The 25,797-nt window shown below is 36.0% G+C and overlaps 1 long non-coding RNA gene across 1 annotated transcript in view; it reads left to right on the forward strand.

Annotated features, from left to right (window-relative positions):
* The window catches only part of LOC106506962 (uncharacterized), a 32,640-nt gene extending 20,853 nt beyond the window's left edge, over window positions 1-11,787 (forward strand). The window contains exons 2-3 of the long non-coding RNA XR_001302622.3: window positions 10,696-10,749; window positions 11,652-11,787. This is a non-coding gene — a long non-coding RNA (uncharacterized LOC106506962). The remainder of the gene's footprint in view (window positions 1-10,695; window positions 10,750-11,651) is intronic.
* The last annotated feature ends 14,010 nt before the right edge of the window (window positions 11,788-25,797 follow it).

Raw genomic sequence — 25,797 nt, forward strand, 5'->3', positions numbered from 1 at the left:
GTACCTAATAGTAGTTTTTTGATTTGCATTTCTTTAATAATTAGTCATGTTGAGCATTTTTTCATGTGCCTCTTGGTCATCTATATATCTTCTTTGGAGAGATGTCTATTCAGGTCTTTTGCCAATTTTTCCATTGGGTTGTTGAGTTGTATAAGTTGTTTGTATATTTTGGAGATTAAGCCCTTGTCCGTTTCATCATTTGAAACTATTTTCTCCCATTCTGTAAGTTGTCTTTTTGGTTTTTTTTTGGTTTCTTTTTTGCTGTGCAAAAGCTTGTCAGTTTGATTAGGTCCCATCAGTTTATTTTTGCTTTTATTTCTGTTGCCTTGGGAGGCTGACCTGAGAAAACATTTGTAAGGTTGATGTCAGAGAACGTTTTGCCTATGTTCTCTTCTAGGAGTTTGAAGGTGTCTTGTCTTATATTTAAGTCTTTCAGCCATTTTGAGTTTATTTTTGCACATGGTATGAGGGAGTGTTCCAGTGTCACTGATTTACATACGGCTGTGCAGTTTTCCCAACACCACTTGCTGAAAAGACTGTCTTTTTTCCCATTGTATATTTTTGCCTCCCTTGTTGAAGATTAATTGACCATAGGTGTCTGGGCTTATTTCTGGGTTCTCTATTGTGTTCCATTGGTGTGTATGTCTGTTTTGGTACCAATACCACACTGCCTTGATGTCTGTAGCTTTGTAATATTGCCTGAAGTCTGGAAGAGTTATGCCTCCTGCTTGGTTTTTGTTCCTCAGGATTGCTTTGGCAATTCTGGGTCTTTTATGGTTGCATATAAATGCTTGGATTGTTTGTTCTAGTTCTGTGACAAATGTCATGGGTAATTTGATAGGGATCACAGTAACTCTGTAGATTGCTTTGGGTAATATGGCCATCTTTATGATATTAATTCTTCCAACCCAGGAGCATGGACTATCTTTCCCTTTCTTTGAATCCTCTTTAATTCCTTGATTACTGTTTTGTAGTTCTCAGCATATAAGTTTTCCCCTCCTTGGTCTGGTTTATCCTAGGTATTTAATTTTGGGAGGTGTGATTTTAAAAGATATTGTATTTTTGTATTCCTTTTCTAATGTTTCCTTGTTAGTATACAGATATGCAACTGATTTCTGAATGGTATCCTTCTACTTTGCTGAATTTGTTAATCAGTTCAAGTAGTTTTTGTGTGGAGTCCTTAAGGTTTTCTGTATACAGTATCGTGTCATCTGTGTACACTGACCATTTTACTTCTTCTCTTCCAATTTGGGTACCTTTTATTTCTTTTGTTTGTTTAATTGCTGTGGCTAGGACTTCCAGTACTATGTTGAATAGCAGTGATGAGATTGGGCATCCTTTCCTGTTCCGGATTTTTGCAGGAAGTCTTTGAGCTTTTCTCCATTGAGCATTATATTTTCTGTGGGTTTTCCATAAATGGCTTTTATTATGTTAAGATATGTTCCCTCTATACCCAGTTTTGTAGGAGTTTTTAGTATGAGTGAATGTTGGACTTCTCAAATGCTTTTTCTGCATCTGTTGAGATGATCATGTGGTTTTTGACTTTTCTTTTGTTAATGTGGTGTTTGACATTGATGGATTTGCATATATGTCGAACTATCCTTGTGCACATGTGATGAATCCCCCTTGGTCGTGATCTCTTTGATATGTTGTTGGATTTGGTTGGATAAAATTTTGTTGAGAATTTTTGTGTCTATATTCATCAAAGATATTGGCCTATAATTTTCTTTTTTGGTAGTATCTTGTCTGGTTTTGGTATTAGGGTGATTGTGGCTCCATGGACTATCTTTTGGAGTATTCCTTCTTCTTTAACCTTTTGCAAAAGTTTAAGGAGAATGGGTATAATTTCCTCTTTGTATGTTTGATAGAATTCACCTGTGAAGACATCTGTTTCTGGGTTTTTGTTAGTAGGGAGTGCTTTTATTATATATTCAATTTCATTTCCAGTGATCAGTCTGTTCAGTTGATCTGTTTCTTCTTGATTCAGTTTTGGTGGGCTATAAGTCCCTGGAAAGTTGTCCATTTCTTCTAGGTTGTCACATTGGTTGGCATGTAATTATAATACCAGACATTTAAAGGATATAAAGAAATAAGTTTCACAATTTTATACCTCTTCTCTAAATGGGCAACAAATAAATTGAGTAAATATAAAAAGAACATTTTATTTAACTAAAATATCCCCAGATGATAGTTAACATTAACAATAAATAAACATAGAATGAATTGATATATAATGATGTGTTTTGAATCTTAAAAATGGCTTTGACGGATTTTGTATTTTCAATCATAATTCTAAGCCTTTTCCAGTATATTCTTTCCCTGGATCTTGGGTGTCCACAAGAATCATGAAGGAAAAATACACACTATATCTACCACTGAGTTATCAATCTGTCTTCTAGAAATAAATTTATTCTTCCATAAAGAACAAATGGTTATTTGCTTTAAATAATGGTCTAAATGTTAGAGGTGTATCACCATATCACCATAAATTTCAGTTGAATAAATTCTTAAAAGTTCTGCAGTAGCAAGATTTTCAGCAATTAATGTTACAGTCAGTGGAAGTCATATGTTTTCATATCGTGTAAATCACAATTTATATTTACAGTTGATTTTTTGTTACCATAAGTTCAAATGATTTCAGCCAACAGTCTTTGTGTTTTTTAATTTGCTCTAATGCTATGAACTGTCAGTACTTTAAAGAAGTGTAGAATGAGAGTATGGTTTTGAGGTGATAAAAATAAGTTATATTAAAACTCATGTTTAGAATTTGTATAATTAATTCTCTTCCATGGCTTGCAAAGTCAGAAATTGAGTTTCTCATAACATTTTCATGGGTTTCATGAGCTTTGAACCTAGCTCACTAACTTATTAATTTTCAAGTAATCCTGAAATACTTCCTATGGAATTCATGGTGACTTTTCAGGTGCTATAATATTTAACAAAACAGAAAACTACTTAGTTAATTTTAAAATGCATTTTTGGGATACCATATATATTTTTAAGAACACTATTCAGTTATAGAGTGATTACTTTCATAAAACTACTTCTTTTAAAATTATTTTTATATTCTCTCCTGTACCAGATAGAATATATAAGTATATATAGTTCCAGGCAGGAAACATTTTTAACAGTTAAGATTATAACTAGGATATTGTTTATAGATGGAAATATTATAAACAAGGAAGTAATGGAAAAGGTTGTGATTGTAAGAATAAAATAAATATTTGCTATATTGAAATGAATTAAATTTTTTAAATATAGTAAGGGAACTAATAGCAATTTGTGTGACAAGTAATGATTACGTTTCAACACTGAAAATCAATAATTAACTAGTAACTGAAGATCAGTTATAACACCAATCATTGAAGCAGAAAAAAAGAAGAGGATGCAAATTAAATGTCCTCTTAGTTTTTCTGTAGTCTTAAAGGATAATCTTGAATAAGAAGATTACTGTCTCTGGCTTGACTGCTTCCATCATTCTGATTTTTTCCAGTGCAACTAGAAATAAACATAAGCATGTATTTATTTTTCTTTCTTTCTTAGACCTAATGCAGTGTTCTGTTTTTGAACAAAGTATCTTGTTAAGATCAAAGAGTTATTTTTTCCTTTTAATCTGAAGTCTGTTTGATATATATGCCTCTTACTTATATATAAATTTTGCCATTTTTTTCTAAATAAAAATGTGGAAATAAAATATCTCCCATGTGAATTTAGGTGTAGGAAACATTTTGTTTTACCTGAAAAGTAATTTTGATTATACGGTTGTGAGCCTTGTGGGATATTATGGATAAGCCTTCATCAAATGTGTCTTATGTACCTGCAGTGTGTCTGATTATAAGATACCCGATGCTGGAAAGAAAGAAAATAAAAACTATAACCTTAGGAAACTAAATCCTTATTTACAGCCTAAGAAGACGTGTGTGTGTGCGTGTGTGTGTGTGTGTGTGTGTACATGTGTGTGTGTTGTACACAAGGGTATGTGTGTCTTAGTTATAACCAGTGGTTTGGTAGAACTCTAAATTAATGGATACATGTCTGGTGGTTTCCTACAAAAGTCAGAGAGAATAGATCTTTTCTTTTGAAGATATAGTTTTGAAGAGTCTTGGGCCATGGTATAATATGAATTTAGTGAGTCACTTATCTAGAAAATGTGCTTTACCTAATAGCCAGAACTTACCTCTCAGCATGACATAATGAGGTGATTTTTAAAAAATCTTTTGAGGGAAAAAAAAGTAGAACTATAAAAGAAAATGGTATATAGACATCTAAGTATCCATAAAATAAATGCCTTCCAATGTATTCCTTATGAATGTTGAGCAACATAATGGTTTCAATTTCTTAAAAAATATAGTGTCTTGCATTATAAATTCAAATATCAGAAGATATTTACTTGAAGGACACCAGACCAATGTTCAAAATTATTTTAGTTATTCTAAAGCTGTAAGAAAAGATTACATTTCCAAGCTTGTTGAAACTTTCTTGTTCTTCGTCTACATCCGCATCCTGGGAAATCATCTTTGCTGGGGACATTGTTGCATTTGGATGGCCATTGAAAGTTTCAGATTTTTCTGGACTTTTTCCAGCTCTTTTCTGATTTCTTGCAGTTCATGGGCAGCTGATACAAGAGAAATAATAAGAAAGACCCTTATAAGAAAATATCATTAAAATGACTGCAGATATGTCATTAATGAAAAACTAGAAAAACACAGTGATGAGAGTGTCTCATAGAGTTTTCATTCTAATGAGGGAGAAAAGAAGCAAAACGCTAAACACATGCATTGACATAACTAAAGATTGTAATTAAATACTGGTGAAGTATAGAGTGTGCTATGGTAATGAATTACTAAGTTTGATTATGATATATCAGAGGGGATGGTTTGTGAAGTGTTTCTTGAAGAGTGGAAAGAAGTTGACCATGGTGACAACGAGAAGCTTGGAGTTCTTGGTGTACAAGGGGCTTCTTCACATTTCTCTTCATGGTTTTCCTTGGGCATAGAATGTGTGCTCCACTTTTACCACTACTTTCTTATGCTTTAGTACACAGCTGAGGCATTTATCTGCTGGAAAGTTATTCCTGAAACTGCCTTTGTTTTTCTTCTCCAGGACATGTTAGATACATGTTCTTAGTGTTCTGCTGATAATCTACCAATATCTCTCTTAACACACTTTCCTTATCACATTGAAACCATATGCATTTATACCTTCACTCTGTTTCATTCCTCTTTATAATCCTAGAATCCATCATTTTACTTCATAAATTGTAGTTGAATAAATGAGGGGTTATTATTCACAAAAATTGCAAATGTAACTTTGAGCTCTGTCAGAGCAGGTACAATAAAAGCATCTAATTGAAACTCTGCGAGGCCCAAACTATGCATAGTAAAGTATACTTTTTTAATCAACCCTTTCTCTCTCCTATTTTTCATTTTCTTTGTTTGGTTGATGAAGGGAATGTTCTTTCCTTCCATAAATTTATTATTTTTCTTCATCAGCCTCTATACAAATTGGGAGATACTAAAGGGAGAAGGACAGAACACTGAATCTTCCATATTTAAACCTTGTTATCTTTATATGAGCTTGTTTTTGAGACAGAAAAAGATACTTCAAAAATAAATTGTAGTCTCAAAAGTTTTAAAGCGAATTTCTAGGGAATATTATTAAAATCATATGTGTATGCTAGAATATAAATTGAGTGAATTAACATAGAGTTGATCTATTCAGCTATAGTATTTGGGCAAATAGTAGGTCACCAAAATAAGCTATTAAATCATTCCACAATCTGGAGGTCAGCTTGAAAATTTTAATTCAAGTTTTACTCTGTAGATTAGTCAGCTGACTTTATATTATCAAATTTACTTAAGTACTTCTTACCTACTCTCTTTGTTAAGCAGAATAATGGCATCTGGAAGAGGTATTTTGGTTGGGCATCCTAATCCCCCAAACCTGCGAATATGTTAGGTTACTTCGCAAAGGGGAACTAGTTGCAGGTAGCATTCAAGTTATAGTTAGGTGCTTAAGTTAGGGATATTTTTCCTGGACTATCTGGGTGGATCTAATGTCACTGCAAGGGTTATGTGAAAGAGGAAGCAGAAGCAAAGAGTCAGGGACAGAAGTGTGACATGTGACAGCAGAAGCAGTGTCTGAGAGATACTATTTTGCTGGTTTCAAGATTGGATGAAAAAGCCCAAACCAAAGACTGTGAGCTGCTTTAGCACCTGGAAAAGGCAGAAAATGAATTCTGCCCTAGGGCCTGCTTGACACCTTGATTTTAGCCCAGGGAGACCTGTTTTGGACTTGTGAGATGCAAAACTCTAAGATAATATATCTGGGTATTATTAAGATACTAAATTTATGGTTATTTGTTATAGCTGCTGTAATAAATGAATATGGTTTCTACTCTCTCAAACTCAAGTTTGAAAAGCAACTCAGGAAAAAAAAAACTTGTTTTTTAGTCATGTGCACTGTTAATTTTATAATTATATGAGAAGCATTTTAAACTAAGATTATAATTAAAGAAAACGACGACTTGTGCTGATTTACATCAGATTACCAAGAACTAGTTAAGCCAACTCCCCAAGGCCCAACCTTCTAATTCTCCCTCACATTTCTTCTGGTGAGTTCTAAGTCTCCAAGTGTGAAGAAGTTTCAAACGTGAGTTGTGGTTGTGATAGCTCTTTGTTTCCTCTTCCAGAAAACCAAATATTAACACGGACACATGAAAAGATACAGAATTCTAACAATTATTTCCAATTCCATTTCAGACTTTTAAAAATGTAAATATGTGATTAAATACATGAGTACAGTAGTTTTCTGGAAACAAGAAAAAAATTGGAGTAGCTACATTGGCAATTATATTAAACATTACTCTTTAAGAAGTTCCCGTTGTGGCTCAGGGGTTAATGAATCCGACTAGGAACCATGAAGTTGCGGGTTCCATCCTTGGCCTTGCTCATTGAGTTAAGGATCCGACGTTGCCATGAGCTGCAGTGTAGGCTGCAGACATGGCTGAGATCCTGCTTTGCTGTGGTTCTGGTGTAGGCTGGCAGCAACAGCTCCAATTAGACCCCTAGCCTTGGAACCTCCATAAGCCGCAGAAATGGCCCTAGAAAAAGCAAAAAAAAAAAAAAAAAAAAACCAAAAAACCGAAAACCCAAGCAAACCAAAAAACCCCATTACTCTTTAACACAAAGATAAGATTCCCGAAGGCTGAAAAAGAGCTAGCATTTATCCCTATGCATTTTACCTTATTTAAAGAAGGTAACTGCAAATAGTTTGAATCGCTTCCCCTCTACCAAACCAAGGATGCAAATAGTAGCGGGAAGAAGACAAGAAACGCGTAGATAACAGTGGTAAAGAAGTTTAATATTAAAAAGTAATTGTTCTCTCTCTCTCTTTTTTTTTTTTTTTTTTTTTTTTTTTGTCTTTTTGTTATTTCTTGGGCCGCTCCCGCGGTATATGGAGGTTCCCAGGCTAGGGGTCGAATCGGAGCTGTAGCCACCGGCCTACGCCAGAGCCACAGCAACGCGGGATCCGAGCCGCGTCTGCGACCTACACCACAGCTCACGGCAACGCCGGATCCTTAACCCACTGAGCAGGGCAGGGACCGAACCCGCAACCTCATGGTTCCTAGTCGGATTCGTTAACCACTGCGCCACGACGGGAACTCCCGTTTAATTTTTTATATAGAATTACATTTCTAGAGGACAGGTTTTTTTTTCGTTATTATTATTTTTTAATAGTTATTTCCCCAATACATTTTTTTCCTACTGTACAGCATGGTGACCCAGTTACACATACACATACACATTCTATTTTCGCACATTATCATGCTCCATCATAAGTGACTAGACATAGTTCCCAGCAGGATCTCATTGCTAATCCATTCCAAAGGCAATTGTTTGTACCTATTAACAGCAAGCTCCCCAACCACCCACTCCTTCCCCTTTCCCATTGGCAACCGCAGTCTGTTCTCCAATAGAGGACAGTTTTTAATCTGACGTTACTTTCACTGTATTTTGCTAGCGTTTGTTCTTCTGTACTTCTTGGTCATGATCTGCTTCACATATTGTATTTTTCTCTCATGGTCATTCTATAAAGACACGAGAAAGAATCCTTAAAAGTGTATTAGCTAAATGTAATCTGCAGCTTACTACCTAGGCACATTCCATAGGATAAAACCTCAACAAACCCCTTTGTTGTAGAGAGAGGCAGTAGTGGTCAAGGCCACCCATTTCTTATCGTACTGGTATTAGGAACAAGAAAAGTAGCTGGGAACTCTGGATCTCATGCTTCCTCTGCACTTGGGCATGGTTGGTAAGTCACTTTTCAGCCCAATGGTAATCAACACTAGCCTGGAGCTAAATGGTAATGCAGCCGTCTTCTGTGGCCTATTCTTGATTTAATAAATATGCTCACATACAGTCTTGGAAAGGTTACCTTTTGGCTTCAAAAATCTCATGTGTGTGGCTTAAAAATAAAGCTTTAACAGAAGGTAACCTTAAACATGACCCCACTTGGGTCGATACACAGGCATTTCTGTTTTGACCGTCTTTCCTGTTCTTTCAAAGCTTATGGGGATTTTGCAAATCATGCTCTATTTAGTGTTTCTCCGTAACTCCCTGTAAATGAGAAGAATGATAAATTTCGTGATAGAGATGACTTAAATTTTGGGAGGCTGGAAAAAGATCAAGGTCTTAAAGAAATAGTAAGTTCTCTTACACACGCACATGTCTCACTGAGTTCAATATCATGAGCACCACCAATTTCACAATTTTAATTTCACAATACCTGATTTTCATAAGATATCTATTAGCAATTCTGGACCCATTTAAAAACATCAACCAGAAACTAGATATAGAGCCACAAGCTTATCAAGACCAGGTTGGGGCTATAGTGTCTAAGCAATCATAAGGGAATCAAAACTCACATTTCCAAACTTCATTAAAGGAATGATTAATACTCATTTATTTGGATATTATCTGAACCCATAACATGCAGAAGCTCCCAGGCCAGGGATTGAACCTGAGCCAAAGCAGTGACCACAGGCCACTGCAGTGACAATGCCAGATCCTTAACCCACTGAGCCAATAGAGAACTCCTGGAATATTTTATTTGTGGAAGACTTCAGAGACTGAATGTGCATTAATGGGAACATTCATTTCTCCCCACTAGAATGTAATCTCCATGAAGGAAGAAATTTTGCATAGTTGGTTTATTGCTACATACCCAGCACTTAGCATACTGCCTGGCCCAGAGTAGATGTCCAGTGAACATCAGTTGAATAGCTGAATAAATTAAAAAGAATCTGACACAGTTAGAAACTAATAAAAAACTGTGAAAAATAATATAGCTAAACACTTAAATTTAATGCAGAGTTTATTGTTTCCTGAGTATCTTGTAACTGGATGAAATTAAATCTTATCTTGGTACCTAGGATAAAAATTTAATAGCTATTACTAAATACCTACATTGGTCCACTTGAATTGTACTTTTGCTATACACAGAAAGAGGGTGCTACTCAAATGTATCAACTTGTCTTCTGTAAGCTCAATATTTATCAAGTCTATGTATGTGGGGTATGAGTGAAAAATGTGTATGCATATATGCATATGTATGTGTGTATCTGTCTAGATGTCTTCCTATCTGCATATCCACAAGGTAAGTTCTTAACAGCTTTTATGACCAGGTATGCATATTTTCCTCTCTACTATTGGTCAGCAGGTGGAGCTATCATATCCGTCACTGCATAATGTTGGTACAGAGGCGAATCATTTTGTGTGCCTCAGTGGTATATTTACTCAAAATAAAAACTGTAGATTTTGGTTGTTGACCTTCTTAGAGTAACATAAGATGCATGATAGTGCATATTACAATTTTTAAAACAGAAAATAGGTTACAAGGCAAGATAATGAATTAGGTCAATGGTAGATTACTAACTCCTATGTATCATAGCATAGCTCTGATAGAAAATGTGTAATATCCTTCACCTTTTCTTCTTTTCTTATAAGCTCCATTTGATTGATTATTTGTGTTTATGTTGCATTTGGTAAGTGTCCTTTGTCATGGGCAAAAATTCAGAGAAAAAAATAGAAAAATTTAAAAGTAGGAGAAGAAAAGCCCGTAAGACATATAAACTAATTTTTAAAAATTTAACATGAGTCATTAGAATCCATCCCTATTTTTTGTCATCTACTAGTTACAGGCCCTATATTAGACACTTAACAGACGTTTTCTTTTTCTTTTTTTTTGTGTTTTTGCTATTTCTTTGGGCCGCTCCCGCGGCATATGGAGGTTCCCAGGCTAAGGGTCTAATCGGAGCTGTAGCCCCGGGCCTATGCCAGAGCCACAGCAACGCGGGATCCGAGCCGTGTCTGCGACCTACACCACAGCTCACGGCAACGCCGGATCGTTAACCCACTGAGTAAGGGCAGGGACCAAACCCGCAACCTCATGGTTCCTAGTCGGATTCATTAACCACTGCGCCACGATGGGAACTTCCAGACATTTTCTTAATTCTCAAAAATTATCTTCACAATGGGTTTCATTAATCCAGTTTTATGGGTAAGGAATCACTACTTAGAGAAGATGAGAAACTTCTTCAAGTTCACACTATTAAAAATTGTTAAATTTGACATTTGAACCCTAGTCTTTGACTCTAATTCCTATGTAATTTTCTCTTCTAAATTTCTCCTCCAGTCAGATAGTCACCCAGTTTCTGGTACATGCCAAGTACAACTTCTCTCTTCAGAGGTAAGTTTCCTCTTCTTCATTCTGATGGTCAGTGCTTGAGAATAAAATCTTGCTCAATTCACCACGCCACGTGCTAAAGGCACTGATGTCATTCAAATAATTTGTTATTTTTTACGTTAAGAAGAGCCTGCTATGCTGCTCTGACCAGGTTGGGCCTCACCTAGAGCAGAATTTTCTGGGAACCTGAGGTCATCAGTGGTCTTGTCACCTGTCTAGAATATCAGGAAACCCACAGAGACTAAGAGGTTGAATCATTAAGGAGCTGACTAGGGAACAATAAACAGAATCTGCCTATCTCCACTGTGACTTTGTAAAGGATATTGAGTCTGCATTTATTACAATGTCTAACACAATTAAAGTGTCTTATAATTGCATTTTAGGGTGTAATGAGTCTTAAATCTAAACCTTTTATTAAGATAACAAGCAGCATATATTATTCAAAAGCTAAGTTGTGTTTTGTCAACACTGTTATCCACATGGAAGATGAGTTACTGAATAATTTCATTTAATTCTTGAACATTATGAGCAAAATATATTTTGATAAAAAAATGAAACAGAAGCATAAGTTCTATTTAAATTGAGTCATTATGTATAAGTTTTTATATGTGTATTTATATAATTATTTGTCAAATACTCATTACCTTATAATGAACTTATCTTAAAGATACTATTATCTATATTGGCAGTGCCTACACTTTGATTTTGTTTATTACAGGTGGGATCTTGTCCTAATTTTAACTTAATACCATTTTGATATTGTTCAACTCTTGCTTAACCTGACCCATATCATTTCAAACAGACTGAACGATCAGTTCTTTAATAATAGATTAATATTCTTGTATTAATTTTATTATTTAAAAGTGCAAAATACCTAATCTTTTTTTTTTTTTTTTCCCCCCAAGAAACACCTAATCTTCAACCACCACCACAGACTCCTTGATTGGATTGTCAGCCTTTCCTTAGACAGAGTGGGCAGGAATGCAAGGCTGGGAATTGGAAGAATAAAGACCTAATCTAACAAATGGTTTCAGTAATGCTTGAGATCTCAGGTGAGGTTTGAATTTAAATTACATAATCCCTAAGATTCTACAGAGGTAGTGTAGCACACTGTTGAAGATTACAGAGTTTAGAGACAGCTAACTTGAGTTCAAATCTCCCAGTTCTGACACTTAATAGCTGTATAACTTTAGGCAGGTTGCTTAAAGCCTCTGTTTCCTCACCTAGCAAATGAAATAAAAATAACACCTACTTCATAAGGTTTGCAAATATAAATGAGTTGATATGAGAAAGACACATAGAACTTTGCCTGGTACAAAAGAGGATCTATAGTTCTACCAGCTTTCATTATTTAATTTGACTTAAATATTTAGGATTTTGTAAAATTCTGAGCAGAGCAGATATTCATTAAACATTTACTCATTAAGCCTCTAATTGCCTCCTGGGTATTACACTAGATATGAGGACTATATCCACGAACAAAACAAAGAGTCCTGCTTTGAACTTTTACTCATACCAATGTGCTATAATTGTAGCTTCCCCAAAATTCCAGTTTATGAATAAAAAGTTATTTGCTAGTTCAAAGGTTTTGCTTTTTAATCTTAGTTACTAATGTGTCTAGTTGTAGAAATTTTTTACCTCTCTAAATGCAGTGATCTTTGCCCCACTTCATACTATTTGTTTGTTTGTTTGTTTTTGGCTGCACCCATGGCATATTGAAGTTAGCAAGCCGGGGATCAAATCCAAGCTGCAGTTGTGACTCACGCCTCAGCTTCAGCAATACCAGATCCTTAATCCAGTGCACCAGGGCTCAAACCCACACCACCACAGAGACAACACCAGATCCTTAACCTGCTGTATCACAGCAGGAATTCCACTGCATACTATTTTAAGTCAAGTACGGTATTAACACTAACCAAAAATTTAATTGATGTGATATTACGTAGGTTATAGAAATGTGAAATGTATATGTGATTTATTCCTATTCATTACACTTTTATAACACTTCTTGTCACATTTCAGTTATATCAGTATAATACCACAAACTGGTTTTTTATCCTCTGTAATGACAAGGAAATGGAAACACATTCCTTATTGCGCTAGAATTAGTAGGAAGAATAGGCTATTTCTATGTCATTTATTTCGGTTTAGGGTGTGTTTTACCAAGCCTGTTCTACTAGTTAATACAAATATTTGCATATTGTGTAACAGAGTACCTTTTTCCACACTTGTATTCTTTTCTTTTCTTGAGATGAGCCACCTGAAAAAACTCAGCTTTCTGTTGATGTCAGATCTATCCATCCAGGGCCACGCCCAGCTCTTCAACTTCAAAAGAGACAATTAAACTCAGATGAAAAACATTTACGGGATGATATCTGGAAAGAAACAAGGTGTAATCTCAAACCAACTCTAAATGAGAGATGTGGTAATAAATCCCATACAGTAAGGAATATAAAAGTACTCCTAATGTGGAGTTCCTGTTGTGGCTCAGCAGTAACGAACCCGAGTAGTATCCATGAGAATGCGAGTTTGATCCCTGGCCTTGCTCAGTGGGTTAAAGATCCGGTGTCGCCATGAGCTGTGGTGTAGGTCACAGACGTGGCTCAGATCTGGCGTTGCTGAGGCTGTGGTGTAGACCAGCAGCTACAGCTCCAATTCAGTCCCTAACCTGGGAACTTCCATGTGCAGCAGTGCGGCCCTAAAAAGAAAAAAAAAAACAAAAAAAAAAAAAAACCACTCGTAATGAATACTTCTTCACTATGGCCCATGATTGTGCCAGTGTCTCAGATCAAAGATGCTTATATCCGTCAAACAGGGGAAAACTAGAGCCACTCTACCAAAACAGTACATAGAGATAGGTAGTACTACACAAAATGAAGGATCCTGGAAGCTATAATCTATTGCATTATTTCAAAGGTGCTTGAAGGCACATTTAAGTAGGTGGCGTAAATTATGTTGACTTTGTTCCTGAAACCTCCCAAGTTTTCAAATCAAATCTTCATTATCCAGGTGGAATAAAAGTTTTAAGTCATGACCCACACTAAATTCAATCTTTTCCTACAGAACTTAATTTTCCTCATGTTGTTAGCAATTTTAAGTTTATAAAATATACTAGCTACTTTGTATTGCCAATAAAATACTTGATACAGTTTTCCCCTCTGTTACTATCAAAAAGGCAGTTCATTTTTAGAATAAAAGTGCCTGATTTTTTAGTGGTACAAATATGTATCAAATTGCTTATATCAGTACTATTTGGTGAAAAGATTTTTACTTCAGGAAAAGGGTGGATGGAAGGAATAAGTTATGCCTCAGGGCCCAGATACACCCTTATTCCCTGACTCTGGAGTCAACCTAGTATTAATCAGGCTAATTGGAAATATCTGAATAGTGAGGATATTCACAGGAAAATCATAAAAATCCAAAAATATTGCTCTCTGTGGGACACCCCTAGAAATCAAACTTGAAGTAGGTAATACTGATCCACACAAAAGCCTGTCTGATGTCTTCCCCAAGTCTCCTTCTTGAGGCCTCACTACTTCCTATGTCGTCTTTGCCATGAGCAAGCTAGTATCAAACTAGTTTTTTTTCTCATCTCAAGGCCTGCCACAGTAGAGTGGCAGACATGTTTCAATCCTGACAGGTAAAGTAACAGAGATGCTAGGTCTGCCATCATTGAGCTGCTGAACAAATGCCAACAGAGGCTGATTTTCAGATTTCTTGTGATGCAAGAAATCAAATCCCTCCATTGTTAAGCTCCTATTAGACATTTTTTTCTGTTACTTTTAATTGAAAACATTCCTCACTGAAACGTGACCTGATCTAAATCTGTTATATTGAGAATTTTTACTAAGTGATTGGCTCATTATTTGTTGTTTTGCTGCTGGCTTGGTATAGCAGTGATATTTGATGAACCATTTTTTTCAAGATAATTAAAATAATCTTGTTAAAAGTCGGAACAGACTATGAAGCTGGTCACCCTTTGGCTTATTTCAGCATTTTATTGAGAATAGTCATCTCTTACTGAGATCTTTAATCTTTACCAAATCCTCTGCAAGAGAAGGCTTCCGTTTATAACATATAAACCAACATAAAAATCCTCTTTACCTATCCTGCAATTTCTCCCAAATACCCACGCATAAAATATGGCAACTTAATCCCAATCTTCTCCCTCACTTTCTAAAATCTTTTAAAATCTTTTTTAACCTAGCACAGTCGTTTGCCTTTCCTATCCACCTGCCCTTCCACTCCTTCTTTAACATGAATAACTCCCAGCCCTGAGCAGTGGAAATCAACCAGATGGGTTTCAGTTTACTGTTCTTACTGTCTCCTCCCTCCCTCACTATTCCAGGCTGCACAACCAAGCCCCAAATTATGGGACAAAGAAAAATCTTCTTCTGGTATATGAGAGATATGAGAGATTATGAATATTCCCCTGTAACATTTTCCCTGTACTATAACAAAGGATAACATGTTTAAAGGTATAATACATATAATCAATCATTAAAGAAATATAAACAAGGGGAGAGATACTTTTATTGTTATTAATACTTCATGACTCAGTTTCCTTTTCTTCTAGGAGAGATATCTTTAAGACTTCTCTCTTACATTGTTTTGAGTGTTAAAAATTCCTAGATTTGTAATAGCTCTATAAATTTAAAATAGTATTTGAGCATTTTGCTCCCTGCTAGTGTCTTTAAAAGAGAGTATTTGACAGTTTAGCAATTCTCTCTCTGTTAATCTATGTTGAGCTCTAACTGCCCATTGCCTCTGATTCATTGCATGGGAGGGAAGAAGTGGCTTTCTTAGTCATAAGCCTGACTTCATACATCTTAACTGAAACCAATGGGTTCAAAACTGAAAATAAAATTTAAAATGCACTTTCATAAAAATAAAATAAATAAACGTACTTTCATGGTTTATTTGACTGTACATTTCCCAGTCATGAGGTTTGGTCCTGCCAGAGGTAAGGATGCCTATTTTCCATTAAGTAATTTCAAACTGTATACAGCTTGTATACAGTAAACTAAAATCTGTAGAGTTGGTAAAATTAGTTTTATAACCTCCTAGGATTATCTAACATGAATTGTTTCCAATCTTAGAGAGGGTCAGGCCCTTTATACTTCCAAATATTAAAAAAAAAAAAAATCTGAAGCCCACACATTAAAAAATATTAATAGTGGGAGTTCCCATTATCACTTGGAAGGTGAAGAACCTGACTGTGGCTCAGTAGGTTAAGAGCCCATGAGGATGTGGGGTTAGTCCCTAGCCTTGCTCAGTGGGTTAAGGATCCACCATTGCTGCAAACTGTGGAGTAGGTCACAGACGCGGCTTGCATCCATGTGGCTTTGGCCTAGGCCACAGTTGCAGCTCCAATTTGACCCCTAGCCTGGGAACTTCTATATGCTGTGGTGCAGCCCTAAAAGTGTCTCATACAGGGAGTGAGATTATGTAAGTCAACGGTTTTTGTAATATATATCATGCCCAATTAAGAAGTACTTGAAATTATTTTTGATATAATTGGAAAGAAAAAGCAATTGGGAAGCCCCATTTTAATAAAATATTTACGTGCAGAAAAGTTTATTATCCTTTAGAGAGGAAATGGCCACTCAGGTCTATTATGAAAATATTTATTAACCATCAGTTAAGAACACCTTTAGCCAGATTGTTTTATTTTTTTATTTACTTTTTTTTTTTTTTTTTTTTTTTTTTTTTTTTTTTTTTTGGCTACACCTGTAGCATGTGGAAGTTCCCAGGTCAGGGATTGAATCCATACCACAGCAGTGACCTGAGTCACAGCAGTGACAATCCTGGATCCTGAACCAAAATGATTAGTGGTGAGATAAAAACTGTTCTTGGGACAAATAGCTGTTATATTTAAAATGTATCACTGCTTCTAAACTGGATAGAAATGTTTCCACCCACATATTTCATTAATGAATTAATATTTTTTGGCTGCACCTTCAGCATGAGGAAGTTCCCAGGCCAGGGATAGTGTGCCTAGTAGTGACCCAAGCCACAGCAGTGACAAGGCCAGATCTTTAACTGCTAGGCCACCAGGGAACTTCTAGCCGAACATTCTTAACCCCATTCATGTAATGCTGTTAACTTTGCATTGTGGTATGTATCTTTCAACAGCAGTAGGATTCTGGGAATTCCAACTCCTTATAACTTTCTCCACTGGAGGGCTGAGCTCTGAAACACTTGTCTTCACTGGGGTTTCACTTAAAAATAGACTGGGTTATGTTGTGGAAACAAAGCCCAAATCTTAAGTCTTAGTATGTACACCTTGACTCAGCTTTTAGCCAAAGTTATTTGTGGGTCTAGTAGCTCTCTAGGGCAGCTCTCATCCAAACAGTGACTTAGGGAGCAGGTTCTTTTTACTTTTCTTTCAAATCTTGTAACTCTACCATTTGGAACTATAGTCACATGGCAGGGTAAGAGAAAGCTTGAAGAACTCACAATGGCTCTTAAATGCCTCATTCCAGAGACTACACAGCATTGCCGCTCGTAGCCTATTGGCCGGAGGTAGTCTTAATGTCCCAAACTACACTGACTGTAAAAATAGGATAGCACATGGAATAATGATGAGTTCTATGGTCTGTGCCTTAGAACACATGCCATTTTTAAGCCTTGGCAGTGAGAAGTCCAAACAATCCTCAGCTTTCTTTTAACCCTGGCACAGTCACCCTAGAAACCCAAGAATTTCTGATGGTGACTCTGGAAGATAGAAAGATCTTGGGTAACGGTGGTACCACTGGGAAGGGCACTGGTCTAGAAAGCTACCAAATTATAGCCATCTTTGGGTGAACAAGAAATGCACTTTTATGTATGTAACATGGTAATATTTTAGGGGTCTTTTGTTGCTATAATATAGTTTTTCCCATCCTGAATAAGGCAATTAGATTGAAAATGTCTTCTGTCTTGCTTTGCTGATCCACATCTCCAATTTTGTTGCAAATTCTGATATTTCATCTTCAAAATACTCCTCAGTTTTGTCAGCAACTATTGGTACAACCTGGCTCTGTACTGATTCTCAGCTTTGCCTTAACACTTGTTGGTTCATTATTCTCTGATATTTGATCTATACATGAAAAACAAAATGTGCCCCCCAAAAAAAAGCTGTGTTTTCTTGTTTGCTGAAGAGAAAAAAGAAATTATTGTAACCTGTCAACCCAAGGCAACTCTAAATAAACAGCAGCATAATTAGTCTCATCAAAACTATTTATGCTAGATCAATATGAAAACCTGGGAAAGTTTATACCTGATTAATTTAGATTGTTTACTTTCTTTAGAATTATTGCTGTTATTGAATTGAGAGCTCATCAGTGGAAATTCTTAGGAAGATAAAAGAATATATTTGAATCTATGATTTTGAAGGTGTGTTTAAACATCAGCGAGCTCTTTTGTAATGAGCATTAAATATTAAGATTCATGTACATTTTGGGTTGGTTTCATAGCACTAAGTAATTAATTATGGCTTACCCTGTCCATATCCTTCATCACTCTTAATACCTTTAGTCACACAGGGTGGGTAGCTTGCATTTCATCAGAAAGAATTCCAGGCAAGGGAACATCAAGCACAATGACAACCTTTATCATGGCTCTGTTGGCAGACCTTTTTAGGCAATCTTCAGCTCCTTGAAAGAGTCATCAGATTTTTTGGAGTTGCCAAGATTTTGTAAGCAGATTAATTTTTCATTGTGTGTAAAGAAAACCAAACACTTACGTTTGGATCTTCTCTCAGAAATAGCCAACCTGATTTAACTTTATTTTGAATATTTGCATTAAATTCAATAAGTATCAAGGTCATAAAATGTCCAAATAATTATTTTAGGCCCTTTAGCAGTTAGAATGGGCAAGATAATAATTTAGATCATTATTTCCCTTTATGTATTTTTTATTTTTTAATTTATCTTTTTTTTGGTCTTTATTTGGATTTTTTTCCCCATTTTTGTCAAATTATTATTACTTTTTGGCCATGCCTGCAGCATATGGAAGTTCCTGGGCCAGGGATCAATCCCATACCACAGCAATGAGCCAAGCTGCTACAGTGACAACCCAGCTCTTTAACTTGCTGCCCCACCAGGGGTCTTCATCACATTATTTTTTAAACTAGATTTATATAGAGAGTTGCAAGATCATATTTTTTAGACCTATTAGGTAAGATAGTAGAAATTATTTCACAAGGAGAGAAAATTTTAACATAACCACTTTCAGTTGAATAAGTTGTACAAACTGTTCAGTCACTAGGATACAGTAAAATGACCCAATATTTCCTTCCCACATTTTTTTTTTTATGGCCACGCTCGTACCATATGTAAGTTCCCAGGCTAAGGGTCAAATCAGAACTGCAGCTGCCTGTCTACACCACAGCCACATCAATGCCAAACCCAAACCATGTCTGTGACATACACAACAGTTCACGGCAATGCCAGATCCTTAACCCACCGAGCAAGGCCAGGGATTGAACTCGATCCTCATGGATACTAGTTGGGTTCTTAACCCGCTGACCCACAATGGGAACTCACTTTCCCACATTTTTACCAGTCATTCATGTCTCATGACCTTTCTCCTAGTCTCTGGCGTCAGGTCAGGGCAGGGTGGCTTCTCTATCTCACTTTGGAGATTGCGTGAGCCTTGGAGCAGCATCTTAGCTGGATGACTTGATGAAGGATGGCCCGAGGCATAGATGGTTAGAGAACCTGAAATGTATTCCTGGTTAAATTCAGATTGGACTTGTTCCATTTGTTGGTTTTCTGAGAATAGATGAGTAGGGAAATATATTTCTGAAAACTCAATGAAATAATGTGAAACTCAAGATCCTACTGATGTGAGAGTGGATTGTCTTTTTTTTTATTACTCAATGAATTTATTAAATTTATACTTGTACAATGATCATCACAATCCAATTTTATAGGATTTCTGTCCCACATTCCAGCACATCCCCCCACCCCCACCCTTTGGAAACCATAAGTTTTTCAAAGGCTGTGAGTCAGCATCTGTTCTACAAAGAAGTTTTGTCTGTCCTTTTTTCAGATTCCACATGTCAGTGAAAGCACCTGATGTTGGTGTCTCATTGTCTGACTGACTTCACTTAGCATGATAATTTCTAGGTCCATCCATGGTGCTAAAAATGCCGGTATTTCGTTCCTTTTAATGGCTGAATAATATTCCATTGGGTAAATGGACCACATCTTCCTTATCCACTCCTCTGTCGATGGACACTGAGGTTATTTCCATGACTTGGCTATTGCAAATAGTGCTGCAATGAACATTGGAGTACCTGTGTCTTTTCGAGACATGGTTTTCTCCGGAGAGATGCCCAGGAGTGGGATTGCTGAGTCAAGTGGTAATTCTATTTTCAGTTTTCTGAGGAATCTCCATACTGCTTTCCACAGTGGTTGCACCAATTTACAATCCCACCAACAGTGTAATAGGGTTTCTTTTTCTCCACACCCTCTCCAGCATTTATTGTTTGTAGACTTTTTGACACTGGCCATTCTGGCTGGTGTAAGGTGGTACCTCATAGTGATTTTGATTTGCATTTCTCTAATAATGAGTGATGTTGAGAGTGGATTTTCTAATACCTCCCTTACTTTCTACCAAAGTACATCACCAGATATTCACCGTATATAATTGAACCCAGAAAGAGTATTCCTTAGACAGAACGTATTTGCTTCAATTCAGCAGTATATGTTTAATACTCTTATGAAATTGCTGAATTTTTCCTACAGTAATAAGCAGCAAAAATATTTTTACATATGTTGCAAGATTCAGTGTCCTCAATGTTCCTCCATTATCCTCTTTAATACCTGTTTATGTCAGTTGAGGTTATGAATTTGAAAACTGACAGGTTTTCATAAAATTACAGGTGAAATAGATGTACAATAATTAAAGTCAAATAAACAGCTATCTTTGGCAGGATGATTCTTAGTTTTTTTGTTTTTCTGTGGTTGAAACAACATGAGTATATAATTTATTAATATGCCAAATAGAAATATTTTGTGAGAAGAACATGAAACTCCATGGGCTATGGCTTAGTTTAATTGGCATGTCAGCCAGGATCCCAGAAGAATAGGAAATGGCTTACTTAAACAGGATAATCGATGAAATTTTAATAGAAAATATATTTTTTAAGGTACAAGGTGAAGTTTTAGGAAAACAATGAGATGGTGCTGCATCCTGACACAAGTAATAGCAGGGAGCTATTTCTAACTCTAAATCAGAGGGACACAGAGAGACTGGATATAGAGATCCAACCTTCACATCTTCTGCTGTGTTTTCCTTTGGCCAAAATCAACAGGAAGCTAAGGGGAAAGGGAACTATTGAGGTAGCCCCTATGTATTAATTTCCTAGAACACAGAACAGAGTGAACAGAGTTGAGAATTAATATGGGAAATGGGGCAAAGAGATATATCTCAAACAATTGGTGCATAACTTTAAAAAACAAATTTAAATGGCATGCTTACTTTTTGGTTAAGGTGGTCTCCATCTGCCTCACCTCTCCCATCATCAGACAATATTTTGTCTCTCTCTCTTCTCATAGTCTCACACACACACATTTTACATCCTTTGGGGAAGGATGAAAACACTTTGGTAATTGGCAGGAGGCCCTTAAGGAGTAAAAAAAATCAGAGAAAGTTTGGAATACTTCTGTCTCCTACATAATTTATTGGATTCATTTTGAGACACCACCGAGAATTTGATAAAATAGACTGGAAAATCCTGGGAATACTGAATTTTTAGAGCTTAGGTGGCAAAAATGAAGAGTTGAGGTAGGACAGTCTTCCCATCTTTGCATGGAATCCAAGAATATTCTGATATTCCCAAGACTGGAAGCCTCTGAAGCACCTAGAAACAATACTATTGGCATAACTATTGAACTCATGGGAAGGGGTGGCAATGGTAGGGCTTTTCCAAATGGCTTTAATAAACAGTGGAATTAAACCACAAGTGAGCAAAGGTGGAAAATAAGACCAGGGTAAACTTGGTAATGTGTTAGTAATATTTAACAACCAGCCCTCCAAAGAAGAAGCCTTGGTTTGTCGTGTTTGCCACCATTGCCATTTTCAAGGTACCAACATAAATTCACTGAACATAGATTTGGGAGAAATATGCACGTCCGGTTCTCATGAGCTCATGGGCATCCTCTCCAGCCAGCACTGGTCATAGACCCTATATCCTGACTGTAGATGAAAAATTACCTGGGAAGCATGTGAAGCACCTTCAGTGATCTTACACTTTTATGGTCATTACTTTCTTCCAATCAAGTGAAGGGGCTATTGCCATAGTGATTTGGAAATAAAACTACTTAGGTCTTTTCCCTATGATCTTATGTCAGTGAACTCTGCGATATCAGGGTACATGAATAATATGTCATAATTACAAAAATTCCAAAGCCATGCTAAAGACCTTTATGAATGGAATAAACAGGAATATGAGTGGGATGGAGCAATGCAGTGTCTAACACAAGGTCATTTAGGTTCTTTTCATGCAATTCCTTTGCTGCTGCACAACTGCCAATATTTTTGTTTCCCTTTCTGGCCTGATTTAGTGACTCTCTCTTCCTAGTTTAACATAATTGTCTCCCTGGCTTCTCTGGAATTTCCCAGGGTACCATATGACTGCTTGTGCCTGTGTGACTCAGCAGTGCCTTTTGAATTTGCATGGGTGAGGCAACAAGAATTGCTGAGTCCCATCTTCTTTTTCCCAGCCCTGCCTTCAAGTTGATTCTTACCTGCCTTTATATTCCTTCAGATTATGTAGAGATTCAGCTATACTGTCTGACTCTGCCTCCTGGCAAGTTCTTGGAACTTACTGTTAGCCCTCATGTTGAGTAAATTATGATTCATTCCACTGAAAAATTAGATTGCTACCACTAAAACAAGATCATCTATTTTAAACATTCAGTGTAGACACTTCATCCTCTGCAATATTCTGCATCTACCTTCAGTGCCATTTTACCCTTCCTTTTCTCTTTCCTGTTTTGGAATCTAGCAAGCAACTCTAGTTAGCAAGTGCCAGTCTTTTGAAACCTAAACTGACCCAAAGTCATTAAGAAGATTAAGATAATCATTTTATACTGTGTGTAAAGTTCAAATCACTGTGTAGTACACCTGAAACTAACATAATATTGAATGTTAATTATATTTCAATTTTTAAAATGACCAAAAAAAAGAAGACTAAGAAAATCAACTTCTACTGTCTTTCTGTTGGTAGAATATTGTGAGTTAGAAGATATTTGTGGGCAGGGTGATCTATCTTATTCTACAGAAATCATATCACAAATTAAGTCAGCACCTCTCTAGTTAAGAAACCAGCCTTATAGTAAAATATTATTTGTATTTTATGTTTAATCTTTTTACTTTTCTGGGTTGAAGCATTTTAAAAGTTAATTAATTCACTTAGTCAACAAGTATTTATCCAGCATAGATAGTTTGGGATTACAATATGAAGCAGATATGGATTCTTCCCTCAAGGACCCTCTTGCAGTCAACTAGGAGAGAAAAAGAAGGTACACAGATAACAATGCCATAAGGTAGAAAAGTGGTAAGTGATAAGGACTTAAATGAGAAAAGTAAGAGGAAGGAGAAAACATGCTCTCAGATGAGAGGATTTTGAGGAAAAGACATTTAGCGAATGGAAAGTTGTAGATGTGGGCCAGTTGAGGGTAAGGCAAGTGAGTGTGACATTTCAAGTAGAAAGGAAATGTGAGTTACTTTAAAAAAAAAACCAGCAAAATGAGTTGTTTTGACCAAAATATCGTGTTCATTATGGAGCATAAGGGAACTAAAATTAGAAATGGAATATGGATCCAGGAAGTGGCAGGTCTTGAATGACTGATTAAGGTGTGAATTCATTAAAGGCATTTGACTAGAAATCTGAATGGTCTAGAGTTATTAATCAGGATTTTTTTTTCTGTTGGCAATACATAATATGTGTGGAAAGGGGGTAAATTGTATTAGATATGGAAAAACCTTTTTCAAGACTGTTGCAAATATACAACGTAAAAGTATTAAGATATAAACTGTGGTAAGCCCAGTAGGATAGGGAAAGGGATCAGATAATAATAGTAGTTAATATTTATTGATCATTTACTGTATACTACATAGTGTGCAAAGAGTTTTGTGTGGGTATGTCATTTTAACTTCACAAGTTCATGCGGTAATGAGGAAGAAACAAAGTTTTCCTTTGTGTTTAGAGTTAGCAAGCAAAAAGCAATTTTAATACCAAATGGAGATAAGCAGATGCTGAGAGAACTGCTTTCTCTCCTATAAGAGGTTTCAGATTGGTCGGAGGATCAAACAAATGAAAAGGAGAAGAGAACTCTGAATTTATTCACAAGCTAAGTGATTAATAAAATGAAAAATCTATGAGCTAATATAATTTCACATAACAAATATAGTTATCTCAATGCTTATATGTTAAATTTATTCCTAAGATTTGGAGTTAACACAAAATGATGTTCTCTTTAGTAAAATGATTTGATACATTAGAGATTTTTTTACTGCCTTCTCATTGAATGTCAAGAAAGATAAAGAGCCTGCAACTTATGATAAAGAACAAGACATTCTAATTTTTTTCTGAGGGATCTGTGCCTCAGTTCAAGCAGTCAGACAATAAGGTTCTTTGTTTAATGGCTCATCCATAATTTATACCTTTCTTTCTATTTTACCATGTCAACAAAAGCAGTTTATAGCACAAGATCTGATTAAAGTATCTATTTACTTTCATGAGTTTGATTTCTGTCTGCACAAGGATCCTTTGCTCAGTGTGACTGGGATTTGTCTTTCAATTTTAATGAAAGCTAATTTTATCTTAAGGAAGACTATTTTTTTAATCTATTCTCTTGTATGTATATTCATATATACATGAATGCACACATACACACACACACTCATTGGTAAGCAATATTATCATTCCCATTTTACAGGTTAAAAAAATCTGAGGCTTAGGTTAAATAACTTACTCAAGTTTATGTAGTAAGATTCAGTATTTAAGATAATTATTTATTTTTAATTTATTTATGTCCATCACTTGAGTGAAAATATAACCTTGTTAAAGACAGATAATGTGGACTTCTGTTCATTCCTCTATTTTCAGTACCTAGAACACTGCCTGGCTTGATTGATGCTGGTTGCCTGGATGAGAAGGCAGATAAGACATCCTCCAAGTAGCTATTCTTGGTTCCTTGCCAAAGGATGGTGAATAGGAAGAGGTTCTGCAAGTCAGAAAAAATAAGAAGGATGGTAAAGACATGAGTAAAAGTAGGTTTAAATGAGATAATATTAGAATAAATACTGAATTGTGTTTCTGCCATAACTTGTTCAACTATCCAAGAATTACATAGTTGTCATTCTGTGTTTCCTCATGAGCTTAAGATCTGTAAGCATAGAGTTATTCAGTTTTTGTTTTTTGTTTTTTGTTTTGTCTTTTTGCCTTTTCTAGGGCCACTCCCACGGCATATGGAGGTTCCCAGGCTAGGGGTCCAATCGGAGCTGTAGCCACCGGCCTATGCCAGAGCCACAGCAACGTGGGATCCGAGCCGTGTCTGCGACCTACACCACAGCTCACGGCAATGCCGGATCCCTAACCCACTGAGCAAGGGCAGGGATTAAACCCGCAACCTCATGGTTCCTACTTGGATTCATTAACCACTGCGCCACAATGGAACTCCTGGAGTTATTCAGTTTTAAGAATTTTGCTTAATCTACTTTTTTATGCATGTGTTAATTAGAGGTTGGCTGAGTTGTAAGGTTAATATTTTTGTCTATATTCTGTTTCTAGGCTCTGAATACTAGCTTTGTTTGGCTTCCTGCGAAGAAAATTATCTCTTTATTTGTATTACAACATGCGATTCTGCTATTTAAATTAATAAATTTAAAAGTTAATTAACATGGGGTGTGAAAATAACATTTGTGAAACTAACGTCAAAATGATTATTCATATAAAACATAATGCATGATTTAGTTATATGTTTATTTTAGCTCTGAAAAAATGACTATTCTATCATGGGTTGAATTGTTTTTGGAATATTTTCCATTCTATGA

This window comes from Sus scrofa, chromosome 1 (genome assembly GCF_054392235.1).
Source record: "Sus scrofa isolate SSC_HxYL_T2T_F1_AM1 chromosome 1, Sscrofa_HxYL_maternal_Yorkshire_Landrace_v2.0, whole genome shotgun sequence".
Lineage (NCBI taxonomy): Eukaryota > Metazoa > Chordata > Mammalia > Artiodactyla > Suidae > Sus > Sus scrofa.